The sequence below is a fragment of the Folsomia candida genome, unplaced genomic scaffold (genome assembly GCF_002217175.1).
Source record: "Folsomia candida strain VU population unplaced genomic scaffold, ASM221717v1 Fcan01_Sc001, whole genome shotgun sequence".
Classification (NCBI taxonomy): domain Eukaryota; kingdom Metazoa; phylum Arthropoda; class Collembola; order Entomobryomorpha; family Isotomidae; genus Folsomia; species Folsomia candida.
The window spans coordinates 18,011,895-18,028,377 of record NW_019091193.1 but is presented as its reverse complement, the minus strand read 5'-3'; the positions used below and the strand labels follow the sequence as shown (position 1 = coordinate 18,028,377).

The 16,483-nt window shown below is 37.7% G+C and overlaps 1 protein-coding gene across 1 annotated transcript in view; it reads left to right on the top strand.

The window, feature by feature from the left end:
• Positions 1-16,483, top strand: part of LOC110863104 (calcium-activated chloride channel regulator 1) — a 96,988-nt gene that overhangs the window by 3,678 nt on the left and 76,827 nt on the right. The gene's annotated exons all lie outside the window — the stretch shown is intronic.

The window sequence follows — 16,483 nt, the reverse complement described above, 5'->3', positions numbered from 1 at the left end:
ATCAGTTGGGTTTCCAGTCCAGGCTGCATATCAGAAACCCAGCGTGGTTGCCTGAATTATTTTTCATCCAAATGCGTAGCTGCTCAGTCGTTTGGTGATCAGTTTAATCATTCACCCAGTAAGCAGGCTGCATAATGGACAGGTGCCGAACATGCAAGCTCCTTGCTTCCTCCTACCACCTTTCTCCCCACTCCAAATAATGATAGTTCACGCCTATTTCTTGGGCTGTACCAATGTCACTGTTCGATTACGGGTGCTGATTTTGATGATATTCTGATATAATTGAGGTTCAAAATTAAATTGACTACTACTAGTCAATATTTTTTAGTAGTTCAGGGTACCCAATTTTTATTATGTAAGAGATATAAACATGGCTTGATAATTTGTCATTCTAGAGTTTGTACGCAGCTTAGGACAAAATTTAAACAAATAAATTCAAAACTTGTTTTCGCTGGCGCATAATGCACTTTTACACATTTAATTTGAAATACTCGAAATAATGTGTGCAAATAACCCATAATTGTACACATGCATTCCATCCTCTTGCATGAAAAATAAACTATTTATTAAATGTTTTGCTTTCATGCGATCTTTGGTCTACTTTCCAACTTTTATTGTGTCATTCTTTCTCAATTTCTTTGAATGAAGATAAGTCTGAAAAATGGGACACATCTCACCGGATTTGTGGCTTACTTTCACTGAATCTAAGTTCAACTCAAGGCATGCAGTGGTTGGATTGTGGACTGAGGAATGTTCTAAAATATAATGGAGTACCAATAAATTAAGACCTTTTGGGCTGGTGGCTCAGTGGGTGGGATGATGTCTATGTGCTCCCATTCGTCTCTGGTTTCTGGGTAGAAAGCAGATTGGCCAAGAAGTTGGCATTGGACAGCTTGCCATCCTCGTGCTTGTCCTGAAGTTAACGCATTTATTTCAAATGCACACTTTCACCACACAACCACAAGTACTTACTGCTCTCATTTGCCTTAAACACCAAACCACGGATGGGAAACCATGGGTGTTCGAAATTCAATACATAGACATTTACTTTGGAGAAGGACAGGGTCCAATCCACCAACACAACAGCTACTTTCTCCCAAAAATAAGTTTACTGAACTCGGGTGTGTGTACATATACTCTTTTTCGTGGGATCAGATGAAACCACGAGTACAAGTGAGAGAAAGTAGGCAAAGAAAAAAATCAGGCACTTAGAATTGCATTGAGAAACTCGTTGCAAATCTTCTAAATCACTTACAGTGTCGGAAGAAGACGGATATTGACCGACTCGTATTCCATTCAGCCTGCAGAATCTTAAACGCACTCACTTTCACCCTGATGGATATTTTTCCTATATAGTTTTGTGTGTTGGTGTGTTGTGTACATTTCCCTGATCCCTCAATCTTTAATCTATAATACATCTTGAGTTTACATATTGTAAAACTCCAAGCTAATATCAACATTATAGTTTTAGCAATATGAGGAGTATTGAATAACCGGACTTTCTTTCCGTACCTAAGAATGCAACCAAAAACAATATGAGTTTAAAATTTCAAATCTTGGCTTATGTTTTGTCTTCCCATTTTCGCATGGGTTTCCAAAGTGGTTGAATTTCAAATATTGATTATTTATTAATAGAACCAATGCTGTATGATTCGGTCCCTATTAGGCATACATATTTGTGTAAAGTGAAAGCATTCAGATGATAAGAAGGCGCGTAAGAAAAGAACAGTGTAACAAGTAACGAGTGGAGGGAGACCCAGCTGTGGGTTCGCTTAGAGAATTGACGTTAAGTCCCAAATAAGACAGATATGTATTTTATTCCTCTTCCCGATTTGGTTGTTAGCGAAAGAACGGAACAGCCAACAAACCAAAAGATCCGAATCCGATGACGATCTTATTTATACTTTTATTCCATTGGAGCTTTGTGCGCAAATATTTATTGTATGGAATGAGACATGGTTTTATTCCCTCTCTCTCTCCACCCACACCTACTACTAAATGTTCTGTGATGATTGTGCGCCTACGTTATTGTTTACTTTTACTCGATTGTGATACGAATGAATAAAGAATTCGAGTGAATGAACGATTGTCACTGTCACTGGCATTGTGCTCAAACGGAATTCAATTCAATTGGATTTTTTTTGGGGACGGACTTTCCTCTGGGTTTGAGCCTTGGAGCGTTGCTTTGCGGTGATGATGATTGTCAAATCCCCAAATCTTTACTTTACAGATAGACCAAGAACCCTAACCGTTTCTTTCTTTGCAGAGAGAATTACATGATCAATTGAATTCGGAAAAATGTCCCAAAACGGGCTGAATTCTTATTATTTGCTTTGGAATTATTCCGAGAGGAAGAGGGTTGTCCTTATCCCAAGTCGAAGTAAGTGAGATGAAAGTGAAGTAGGCGGTGTTTTTCTCTTCCCTTTGCTGGGGTTTATTGTCCGTTGTTGAGATTTTTGTCAAACATTTGCACCATCGCATCCTTCGTTCGTGGTGGTTATGTTAGAGAGAAGGAGAGCCTTTTTCTGGTCTCAGGTTGTTTGTCGTAAAAATCAAAAGTTTACAACCTTCCACTCCTCCAGTTCCCATTAGCCATGATCTATCTGACCACGATGACATTAGAAATGGGACCATAAAGAATGCCCCCGACTCGTCGCCATAACCAAGAAATGAAAAAGTGTGGTACTAGCTGAACGAGGACTTTGTCTGGGTCAGTACATTAGAATTTTTCAGCTCCAGTAAGGTTATTGCCAAAATGCGGCATGGGACCAAAGTGTACGTACGTTTATTTAAAGTATGGTAAATGGTAAGGCCAATGATTTTACAATCCATAGGTTTTTGAAGGAATACCTCAGCCTTGAGTAGTAATAATAATATGTAGTACACCACACAGCAGCATGAGAGAAAGTACGTGGGACCAGTCAATCCAATCTCCTGTTTGAAGCTGATTTAGTTCAAGACGCAATAATGCCGTATAATGTAATGTTCTGGTAGGAGCAGAAGTATCTAAAAAAGATTTTCACTCGTGTTGCTCGAGTCCTGGGTGTGTGTTGAACCATTACTGCTAATAACGAAAGAGGTTAAGCAATGTCTTTTGAGTCTTTGTATTTGGGCAGTCATTTCTTCCATTTCATTTGGACTGGATGGACTTGGGAGATGGAGATAGACGTGATTCTGGTCACCGCAATTTCAACTCTCATTCCAACCTCGCCTGGTCCAGGGCGATAGTCTTTTCTTTCACAGCTTAAATTGCTCCCGACACTTTTTCTGCAGATGGGTCATTTTTATTACACCAATTTAATATTATGGACAATTTAAGGATGAGAACGTTTTATGGACTCGCAAGCTTACAAGCAAAAAACATGAAATGTGTCTTACAAGTTGTAAATACCACTGCAAAATTAGTCAGGAACAATTCATCACGGACTGAGCGATATGTATTTCCTTCTTGATCGTTAGAATATATTCTGCATGTGGGACTTGATTCAATTTGAAATAACAAGAAAATAGTCGATCCATTGCTGAAAATCTTAGGTTTAATTTTTGTCGTCACCACTGCAATCCAAGAAATCTGGTCTGATAATAACGCGGGATAGTTACGATCTCTGGTGTACCGTGCATGATTGTTCACAAGTAGAATAAGACGTGCTTATTTTTTCGCTGTCGTAGGAAACTGGCTCTGGCACTCAGCGGTCCAGCCCAGACTGGAAAACTTTTATCAGGTTACTTTCGTTCATGTTGCATAACTTGATTGCGTGGTGTACGTGTGCATTACTTGGTTGTGCAGAGCAAGTACAAACTTCTGCCGTTAGTTCGGACCGTGTCAGTCTGGGGTTGGTGATTAAACTTATTATCCTCAGATTCTAGATGTAGATTGTACGGAGTTGAGAGCTATTTTTCGTTGGTGCCAGGAATTATTATTTGCTTATGTGGTTAGCATTCCCCTCGTAGGAAATGGCAAGACACGCCACATCTCCCAACATATCATCATGTAAACCACAATTATCAAGAAGAAAAACGGTGTGCTACGGTTTCTTGTTTCTGTTTGCGTTGCGACCTGCATCTTTTACAAGATTGAGATTGGATGACTTTAAAAACAATGCCGAGACGAACTGACACGACATGCCACAAAACAACAGCAAATAATGAGTAATAAATGTGGTTGATAAGTACTTTTGTTAAACTATAACTAGAAAATGCTTGAAACAGGATGATCCTGATCCCCACCTAGACCCGTGTACAAGGGGTTCAGTGTATCATTACAGAGTTCTACATAATATGTACAACATAATTGACTTGTGCTGTATGATTTTGGGGTGCCATGATACTCAAATAAACGAACACTTTTCCCAATGTTTTGTACGGACTGTATTTGTTCAACTGAAGATGTTAACCAACACAATCTGGCACGTGAGGAAAACTGATCAGCTTTTTCATCTCAATTGAATACAAAGTCACCAAATTATTATAACATCTGCAATTTTATAAATAGCTTCATATTTGAGAGAAAATAGTCTCAAATGCGCGTTTTATGTGCTGTCAGCATATAATATAAATACAGCAGAATAAATGGACACATTCAGAAACTTGAAAAATATTACACAAATTTTACAAATAATTTGTATAACCAATATTTAGCTGGATAAATAATTATTTTCTTAGGCTCCTTGATTGAGGGCTCTTTATGATATACATAAGTGAGCTGTATCTGCGGCAGATTTTTCTGATAGTAGGAAAATATCTCGCCTCTCGTGCACTACGTGATCAAATAAAATTACTTGTGAATTATAGCGCAACATATTTATGCTACAAGAATTATTTTAGTACGGTTTCGTTTCAGCCGATCTCCATTTCATTCGTTCGTGCTCACTAATCCCTCCGCAACATCACATGCTATCTACCCCCATCCAGAACAATGCAAAACGAAAGCTGATAATTTCATACGCTATATTTTCACCACGGCTTAGGAAGAATTATTTCCTCATTTCTCATACAATTTGCCTGGGGGATTAGGTTATTAGTTAAGTTGAGTACAAGTACACATTTATTTTTACTCTGATCTGATCTCAGCCTCTGTGAAGAAACACGCCAACCCAATGACACGATATGACCCAAGTACATACGTACAATGTACGAGTTAAACTGATACGATGTGATCTTACTGGAAATGCAATTGGCGAGTGTTGAAAGTTCGTGTTGCAAGTTTCAGTGCATGCGAGCCTGCAAGCAAGTCCTAATGAATGTATTATTATACAGTCCATTTGCCTATTTTTCCTGCACTATCGACTAAATTGCGTCTGCCGTTGTTTTTGGTCCAGTTTTATTAGATTATTGTTTCTCAGAGCAGAGCGCATTTCTCCAATGTGCAAGGAATATGAATGTGTTGATGCGTTGAATGGAAAGTGAGGAGGAAAGGGCAAGTGAAAATGATGCTGGTGGTGTGACGGTGAGTAGGTAGGGACTAAACTCAATAAAGTGGAGAAAACTAGGAGCAGGCCCAAGGGGACGGGAGACGACGACACAAAGTTCCCTCAAAGTCCAGGCGGCATTATTTCATTATATTTTATCCCCCCAAAACATTAGAACATTATCTTCATCTTCCCACCCTCCTATATCATAACTCGCCATTATCATAATCATCACAATTTTGATGGACCTGGATCCTACTGCTACGGGGAAAGTGCTACCATTTCCACTTCAACTGTCAGATGAGTAAATGGTGTCCATTGTTCTTTTCCTGTGACGGCTTTTACCTTACGTAATTCTTCATTCAAAAGCAAATGCCTATACTGATGCACAGAATGAAATAGGATAACTTATGTACAACCTCCAAACATTCAAAGAAATGAAGGAGGTCGATGTTTTAATTAGAGCGTGCACTATATGTATGCTTAGTCGTTTATTTATTAGTTTGTGAAAGCACAGTCTTTGCAGAAGGTCGAAATAAATAGGTACTTACTTTCTAGAAGAGTTATAATTTTAAAAGGAGCATTTTCTTTTTGAGTCTTTCAAGTGTAAAATTGGGGGCAGACATAAGCTTTAAAAACGATGTCTTGATAAAGAACGTATATAAAGCCGTAAAGTTGAAGTAGTGTTGAAGAATCTGCAGCTTGAGACACGAGCATCAAGTGAAGGTGTGCCCAACACATCTCGAAGCCTTTCTTTACTCCAGCGAGCATGTAACACCAGCAGCAACACGATGAGCTCACTTCCTTCCTTCCGACATCTTAAAAGATTGCGTACCTTTGGGAGAGTGAGCCGTCAATGTTTTCTCTACGAGGAAAACTGCTTTCACAAACAAGTCGAGGTAAAGTATGATATGCACTTACGACATCCTTTTCCCATGCGAGAAAAGAGCAAAAGAAACACATTGAACCATGTTGTAGCCGTAACTTACATGTAACTTTCATGGTCTATCACTACATGGTTTTGCTTTTGCTGTCTGCTCTCATCCTCATGCACACACATGCGACGAGTTTCAATGAAGCCTAGGCCAAAAATATAATTTGCTTAAACCCGAACCTCATGTGGGCTACGTCTTCTATAGTGTTACCAGTTTTCGCAAAGTTTTTGATTAAAACGTAGACATTTTGAAATCAATCTCACAACTAGTCCCTTTGAACCTCATTATTCCAGGTCAGAAACGTTACTTATCATGTGTTGTCGAGATTTGAAGGTATTTTTAGACTAATAATTATGCAATTAATGATCAACGTTTAAAGTTAGTTATTCTGTCTTAGTTTTACTTTGACTTTGGTTGCAAATACTTTTATTGAGAGACTGTGAATTATGAACCACGTAGTCTTTAGAGAAGACTTTGCAGTAATGAGTAATAAATTATGTAGCGGACATGAAGATGCCTGCATATTTAGGTAGGCACCAAGAAAGAGAAAAAAAGATGCAATACGATCGCCGTTCGTTGTTGCCGTGTTGTTGAAGGCTGTCAGGTCGTGGTGGTTGGTGATGTGATGGCAATATGACATGCCATCCTAATCTGGAAAACGTCAACTAATCTTGTCTTAAAAGTTTAAGGTTGGCAGTGCATAAATAAACACCTACTCCTTGCCACGTCATGTCTTCAAGAACTCAGTTCATGTCATGTTGCTCGGTCATACTGCCTCCTCCACAGCCGCACTTCCTTTTGCTCCCAAATCTCGCGATATGCAATTTGAAATCCGTCTCGTGAAACAATAAAGAGGAGAAGTAAAGCACGAAACACAACTTTTGTTGAATAAAATGACGGAAGAAATCTTTCCTTAAAATTTATGGAGTTCAAATCCATCCAAAACTCTGGCTCTGCTTTGCTGGTTGGGTGCAGGTTAAATTTCTGCAGAACAAGCAAGTGTAAAAGATGAGCGTGGGCATGAAACAATAATAATAAAATAAACCCGTAAATAATAATGCTTTTGAATACACAATGTTGTGTGTATACGTGTGTATGTATTTGCCGTACGGAAATATGTATGTATGCAGAACAAGTCACATTCATAGAATTTTCATCTTCATCCAAAACGGCAAACGGAATTTGTAACTTGGAATTCAGTCCACTTCCACATCTTGCCCAGTCGTTTCCGTGCTTTTGAATTTAATGGATGGAATTTGCAAACAAAGCAAGTAAAAAGCTAAGGAAGGCTACTTATGTACTGTTGCTCTGGTTTGCTGTTTCCTAGTTCTTGGTTAGGGCAAGTGGACTACTGTGTAGTGTGGAATAGCTAATAAGTACATGCATACACATATACTAACCACATGTATACGTCCTTTGTTTGTACATATATATTATAAATATAGAACCACCAGATATACATATCCAGACATAGCCATATATGTAAATCTACTACTGGCATAGGTTTGGTCCAGTTGTATAATAATCTCTCTCTACGTATTCATAAATATATTAAAAAGTATTTTGCACCCGACTAACCACAACAAAAGTTTTGCTTCACGCATTTGTATCTGGAGATGCTTTCGCAGCAAGTCTCATATTCTCATTGAAATTTGATGAGATGGAAAGCACATTACCCTGAGAAATATGTGTAGTACTGCATTCATTAACAAATATTGCACCAATCCGGGTAGAAAAATCTGAATATTTAACAAACCAACAGCGTAACTTTTACGAGCACATAAAGTGTGGCTTCATTAGATTAAATTTGACTTTGTTTTTGTCCACGGTTAATGGAGTGAAAATCGTGTGCAAGGTACAAAGGTGTTCTGCACGATTTTCCGGAATTGAGACCAAAATGATCCCACCACATTTCAGTCAGAATGTGGAAACTTCTGTATCTCTCCTCCACACAAACGCCGTTCCAAGGATAAACAGGGTGGCATCGGGAGTTTAGAGCTTCGTGTATCAGATTCAGATTCTGGCTTTACCTTGGTAAATAGTTTCGGTTCCAACTTTGGTCCAGGGCAGAGAATGCTTTCATGACTTTTGTTGTTGTGAGAGGTATACGTATGATCCGATGAATCTGTTGAATATCGTGGTGGTTGAGGTTTTTCTAGAGACACTAAATTCTCTCCCGTTCTCTGACAATTTCAGCTAAATTGACTCTATTGCAGAAGTGCGAGTGGGTGAGACAAGTTGATACTATTCGTTTGTGTATAATGGACTATTCTGTTTGTGTCTCACAAGTTTATTGATTAAGTAATCAATTAATTTTCACCCTCAATTCATATCTATTCAATGTTAACCATCAGAAAGAGTTTGTATGTCAAATAATCCTAATCCTAAGAATAAAATGAATACGAGTAATAAATATGTGTATATGGGTCCATATTAAACAGAACAAGATTGAAGACGGTCGAATTTTATGAGTCAAGCTTCTACATTTTTGTAGGCAGATGCACAAAGACATATTTCCTCCCACGTCTCCTGCTCTGTGCAAACGTAATAAAACTACGTGACGCAAGCTTGAATATGAGGCAGAAAGAAAGTCAGAAATATCAAAGTGGAAAGTAAAATGTAAAATTATTCTAGTCTCAAATTCCAGCAGGACCAATTCGTGAGCTGCAATAATAACAAGGAGAAGCAGGATTGAGTTTCCTTTCCTGTGACGACTGTGACAGCTAATAATCCTTGCACCTGATTATACATGGCTTGTTGTTTGTAGTTGTTGCATACATTTTCTAATATTAAAATACAGCCTGGAATGAGTCAATCCACATGAAAGATACACATAAATCTTGTGATTACTGGCAGTTTCAGTTTCTATACGCTGCTAAAAATGTGTGAGTACAATTCTCTCAAGTTTATACAAGTTCACAGACGTACCTGTGTCCCGGCTTATTGTTTTTTCTTCGTCTGTCCCTGAGTGGGCGTGCGTGAGGGAGCGTCCTGTTATGAATTATTTACGGTGATATAAATATATCCTAAAATGTTAGAGACGAAGTGCGGATGAAACTTTGCCAGAGAAGCAGAGTGTTGAATAAATATGCTGCTCATTGTCACAACGCTGGTGTAAGTAAACTTTTTCAGTCTTCTTAAATTAAATTCTTGTATGCACCAGTATTCATCGCATCTGAAGGTACGGATAAATTGGGTTGGTTTTATTTGTGACACTTCATTGTTGCACCCGCGATGGAAGTAAATAGTGTGCAGTCAACCAACTTTTATGATAATAGTTGTTCACAGGGTTCACGAAGTATTAAATAAATCGACAAGTGCAAAACTTGGAAACGCAACCAATTCCACACAGATATTCAGATCTGCATGTTTACTAGACTCACACCGTGCTACTTCAAGGTATTAATAAATACCTACGTGTGATTGTAAAGATCGTACGTTTCCTCCTTAGCTCATGACTGAATTTTAAATTATGTAGTTGGATGTATGAGTTCATAGATTTTGACTTGAGCAAGACGATCCGTAACAATGTCAAGAGACTAAAATTGTGTTTATGTGATGGAGAATGAATTTGGATTTGTTTCATGCACATTATATAGCACCAAACTCCAACACATTCTCATTTAATTTTATCACACAGTTTCCAGACCTAGTTAAAAGTTTGAGTTGTTGTGATCTTCGAATCATTTCGAATTCCATCTCCGTGTTTGTAATGGATAAATGCCCTAATCCATTCCAATAAACACCATCGTTTCATCTTTATGCCTCGCAATCATCTCCCCTGTTTCTGGCTATGCAATACCTAATGCATAAATATGTAGTAATAGTAGACTCGCAATTTAAATGTGCGGCAATTTAGTTCTACTTCCCAATCCTGCAATGGCGTTTACATTTATTCACGCAACATGTTCTCTGTCAATCGAAATTAAAATGGATATTTGACGTAAATTGGGAAAAGAATCAACGAAAAATAATTCTAGAGCTGAATAAGCCACTGCAATTCATAGTACGCAATTGGTGCTGAAATTCTTTGTCTTTATCTAAATGCCAGCATTGAACTTCTTATCCTAACCCTGAACTTATAAGCCTTACATATCTGTACAAATATATTCGCTGGTGTAGGTGCTGCATTTTTTTGTCGGTTGAGCTTCTCTTAAAGGAGTTAGAGAATCGCTTATCTCACTGAAATAGTAATGAATTGAGTGCGGAAATTGCAATTCGATCAGAGGAACCTCATCCCTTGGCAATTGTCGGTGAGTAGCATGCTTGCCTGACTGAGACCCCAGATCCCTTTCTATGGCGTATCTCCAAAGACTCCTAAAATTGTGATGTGATCTTTGAAAAAGGCAACGCCAGGGTTGACATTTTCTCCCCTTTGAAACGCGAGGTAGTCTGTGGGATGATTGTCACCAGGGAGGGACGAACGCTCCTTGTCCTCAACGTCAAAGTCACAACTTGAAGCAGGGTGAATTCAAATAAGTTTAAAGTTCAGGTGGTCTTGTGGTAACGTGCAGGGGCGATTGGCGTAAACTTTATGAAAGTTGGGTACCAGAAAACTGCACGTCAAAAATTGAAAGTGTTTTCCCCTTTATCTCGTTCATTCATTCATACATACGTACGTACGTAGATACGTGCATACGTAGATCTGTCTGGTGAGGACACATCATATGCGAACAGTTTGCATAATAAAACTCGAGCTAGTCTCAAAGCCATCCAAGAAATTTCTAAGGTTAGTCAATTCAGTCAGCAGGGTCGTATCATACGTTGTGACCAATTCCCAAAGTACAGATTCTCAAGCGGTCTGTCGTCCAATCACTTGAAACGGAGGAGAGTTTATTACGACAACCAGTTAACAGTGGGGAGCTCGTCTAACTAAAAAATAAAATTGTATTACCTTTTTCTGTATGGTGGAGGAATGTAAAACAAATTCCCTCTTTTTCAAGAAACAGTTTTATTCGCAAGTCAATAATTCAGCTACAATTCCAAGTTGGATGGCTCAATCTCATGCTTGCATGACTATGTAGATGGTGGGTTTTCTTCCATAGTGTATTCCTTATGCATGACAGAATTATTTTAAATTATCCTGTAGAACAAAGAGTTGAAAATGTCCTCTTGAATCGGGAAAGAATGAGATGATGAACATTTTCTATTATCAGGTAAAGGCAATATTGTACATATTCCATTGTGCTAAAATATTGAAGGGTTAACCTAAAATCCAGTATATATTACTCAACGTTGTAGTTGAGCAGGATTAGAAAAATCAACCTTAAGTTTCTCATCTTTTAAATCAAACATAACCTGCTAACCTGCGCTGATCACCATTGTGATCATCATAGAATTTAGCTTTGTATGTATATTGAGCATGTAACGATTTGAATGTTGAACGTACTCTTATGAAAACAAATCTCTTCTTTTGATGTCCATCTTACAATGAGAGCATCCGACCCTGCATAATATTATTTAAGAAAATAGATGAGAATGAGAGTCACAATTTATTGCTGAGTAATGCCGAAGCAAGAAAATCCACGCAGCATAAATAGACACACTGCTACTCACTGATAAATACTAAATACTATACGTATGTAGATATGTGGAGGCTTGGATTAAAATTAACCTGGCTCATCTCATCCTGCAGTCACTAGTAATCGGAAAGAGGTATGAAAGTGACATGACAGCAGAAAGAGAGAATGACGAGAGAACAAAATCGATCTTTGACAAACAAGGCTACAACAATGTAAAAACGAGACCAATGGTGGATTTAAAGTTTGAAGCATCCCATCACCAGTGAACAACTAGTTGGCAGATTAGAAATGGACTCCCGAAACTTGGGCCAGCAGTGCATTCAACTACGTGTGTACGAGAGAGATACGATCCGTCGATATAATATAATAGAAAATTTAATAAAACCCAAACCCAATAATTTAATGCAATCCAATTCACTCTCTTGAGCATAAGTATATATCTATGCACACAATGGGGAGTGTCCTACATATCCAACACCATTAGCAAATTCACATGGAGCTTTGGCTGGCTTGCTGATTCTGATTAAAAAGCAACCAAGTGCACTTGTGCTATTTTATGATACGATATCATGCAATGCCAACTCATAAAACTACTATACAAACTTTTGTATTATTCAGTCACTGAACTAGAGGCACAGTGCTAATAGGCACATTGCGAAGTTGGCTGACTTGGAGTTGCCAAACTTTACTTTAAGTCACAGCAGGGAACTCCATACTACATATACATACATATAATCTGCAAATTTGAGGTATTGGAATTTTTAAACTTTACAGAAGTGGCGTTTGAAGTTTAAATTAACACGATTATTATTATAACGTATGTATGTAGGTCGGAAATGATTAGAAATTTTGCATATTTGTCAATGGATTTACAGAAGTTTGAATATACAAGAAGTAAATGCTGCTATTGTTATAAACCAGACCAACGAGCCAATCATACTATGCAAAACTTAATAGGTTTCATATGTGACGCGTTCCGTTAAAGTACTACTAACGAGCCTTTCTGTTCCAACCAAGATTAACATTTGTAGAAAGTTGTTCAAATTATTGAAACAAAGCTATGCAGCGTGAGTTAGGAAATGGATTAGAATCAAAATAGCTCCCACCAACAATCAAAGTGTTACGCAAAGTCGGAGATCATCCATGTGTTTTATTGTGTTAAATCTCCTTGGTTTACATATGCCACATAAATATTCACGTGAGACTGATAGAATCCGAACTATGTACCAGGTTAAATAATGACAGCAATTCAATAATTGATTTTGAACCAAATTTTGAAGGCGTCGTCAAATTATAGGTGTGTCATGAAAATTGGTGGTAATTAAGTCTGAACAAGCCGCTGTTTGAACTTGAAACTCTCTTTACCTTGATGACATGTTGTGTCCATATGTCAGTCAAAAGCCTTTTGCTGATACTTTGTTCCCTAAGGTAGACGTGCAAGTGCATTTTTTAAATCTAGTTATCATGCAACAACTTCTGAAACAAGCTTGATGTGTCTGGGTTGCTCGCCTTAGATCCAGTTTTCCTGACTAATAAAGGGATATAGGGCTTGTACGTATATTATTCCGTAAGGCAGTAGTCGACTAAGCCAATCACCTCCTCAATTACGACATCACAGTATAAGAAAAACATGATACTTCAATCGTATCACTCCCTGATCTGAATTTATCACGAAAAAAGAACAATCCTTTACGCTGATGGAAATACAATCTAGTTCAAGTCAAAATTACGCTGGCACGATAACAATTTATTTACAAGAACAAACTAGAAGTATCAGTAAACCGTTGCACACGAAGCAAGGACTGATGCATGAAGACGCAAGTGAAGAAGTCAATAATTTAAGTGTTACATAATAGCCAATCACGCGAGTTTTCTCTTGAAAGCATATAGTTGGATATATATAGCTTGACATGTATAAAAAACTTTATCTAATATGAAAAACTCAAACACAATGTAATATTTGTTCACGTCCAATGTAACGCACATAGAAATGGAATCCAATTGCACGCTTCATTCACTCTCACAAAATTTGAGGAAACCAACCGCAAAGTTGCGGGGAGTTTCAGCAGCCATCTTTCGTTATTATGTCTTTTGGTCGACACATATGTATGTCTGCAAGTATGCGAAGCCTACTAAAAAAATCTCCAAATCAAAATTTGGCATTGAGAAAAAGTTTTCACTTTTGTACAGTCAACATTGTGCCTGTTGTGAGTAATATATGTATCCATCCACCACCCAACCGAGTAGTCCTCCTGGTTGAACTACTACATACTTTGCAACTTTCCATACTTTGCAACAATGACTCAAAAGCTGGCAGTTTTCTGAATTTTGTCGGAGGAAAAATGTAATAACTTTCACAATGTTTTCCCCAAACATGCGATGAACCAAAAACAAATAGTCAAGCAACACAAGAGACCTGAAGGAGCGGTAGTGATTTCTACTGGCTCCGTGACATGAAATGTATCTACGGCAGTCATACAAATGACACTTACTCATCCAATCCGTCAGCCAGTCTGTAAACAAACAGACCAACAAACAAATCTAAATTCTCGTCGTAGAAAAATTCACGATCCAGATCCAATCTGAGTTGAAGTTGTAGGAATTCAGTTCAGTGGGGTAGACTTAAGATTGAGACCTCGGGGCTCCTAAGAGACCAAGTTCTGCGAGGAAATCTTGGCCTGACTAGCAATTTATTCAGGGTACACGCACATGAGAGAGTCTGGGGATCGGCTCGATAAGCAAACATGCTTTCTTGTCTTCTTCCTTAAAAATTCGGAAATACGATCACACGGATCTCAGCCTAGTAGATTGATGCCATCTTATCCAATCCGATGATAAAGTTAAGTTATCCCCTTTGAGACTGCGCTGATAGAACAGACAAAAAGTAAGTGTTGCGACAACAAAAATCTAGGAAAAAATAAAGAAGGAAAAAAAATAAACTCAAAGAAATGTAGACATTCGTTCCAGCTAATCAGAGGTCCTCGCGTTCAAGTTTTAAGCAACAACTAGCTCAAGTTCTTTTCATCTTGAACTGGAAAGATCTTGATTTCCTCCGTTCCGTCTCAAATTCGCAAAAATATGTGTGGGCAACAGCAAAAAATTCTAGAAATTTATAAACTTGAACCCAAAGAGCTAAAAGCACTTAAATTTATTACACAATTCTGATTCTCTTTGTTGACTCAATCAGGCATTTATTCCAAATCCCGAGTCAAACGCGGTGCCACTTAGCATTTAGATTTTGCATAAGATGTGTACATACATACATAATCATTTCTTATGATAAAACGAAGAATAATTTGGAACATTTTTACCAAAATCAAGATTCAAATCTTTAGAAATAACATAAACACCGACACATCAGTTCAACCCTGATTTCAGTTCAAATTTTCAATCTGTAAAGCTTTTATGTATATAACAGCTTAATTTTGAACGAGTTAATTTGATTAAAATATTTTCATAAAGCTACAAAAATGGGTTGAATCCCTTCCTCTTGTAATATTGAAAACTCAAGTTGCAGTCAACGGCGATGGAACGCTACGAACATTGCATAATTTTTTTACAGCTTACAACAACGTCATGTTTATTGAAGTTCAATGTTCGAATGCTTCTATGCACCAACCAAATACTCGACACAGGGCTGTGTGTTCGTCTAAAAAAAAGTTGGTTATAAATTTGGGTTTGGCTGGTCGAGACATCATATCATCATAATATGCAAACGGAAATGTAGTGGTTGTTGTATAATCCCCACAAGCGGCCGTTCCCTCGTTTACCACAAGTGTAGAACGATAATGAATATTTATTAGGACAAACACTTTAAAATTTAATGTCCGTGCATTAACATCTTTTAGTCAAGAGTTAATGTTTACATTTGATTTACGCTCTCTCTCACAACTTCTTCCTTATGCAGTACCTAAAAGCAAAAACAACTTCACCTCCGATTTGCAACACAATCCTCGAGGCTCGCCTAAAAAGCTTGAACCAAGAAGAAACTTAAAACCAGCCAAATTTCTTTCACCACCTTCGAATTTTAGTACAGGCGATGACACAGACAGTCAAGTTGATAAGTTCACATTATGCGTTGTAAATTATTTACAACCTGGAGTATTATGCAGACGTAAATAAATACCTAATCATGGTGGGAAACTGGTATTCTTGCTCTCAAAAATTAGAATTTAGGAGGATTATATAAATCAAAATCTTAAATTTTGATGAAAGTTTTAAGTCATAATACTAATTTCTACGATTAAATTCTTTATTTACCACACAAAATTGAAATTTTGGCTTTTGGTGTGCTCTTATTATATCCATTTTCTCATTAAAAAAACATCCATTTTATTCATTTTTGGTAGTAGTGAAGTCAAGAGTTGATTTAAAGTGAAATGAAATGATGAAACATATCTGTAGCACCTCAATTTGCATCTCATAATGAAAGATACTTGTTCTCATACAGAAGATGAAAGTATAAATGTTGATTTAATTCCAGTTGGAGAAAATTGGATTGCATTCTGATATCCTTTGTTCTACATTTCTTTGTACTTCCCAAAGGACAAAAGTGTCACTCCCGTGCTCCACCCAATTTCTCTATTTCCATTACGTGGCCCTACAACATGCGACACGA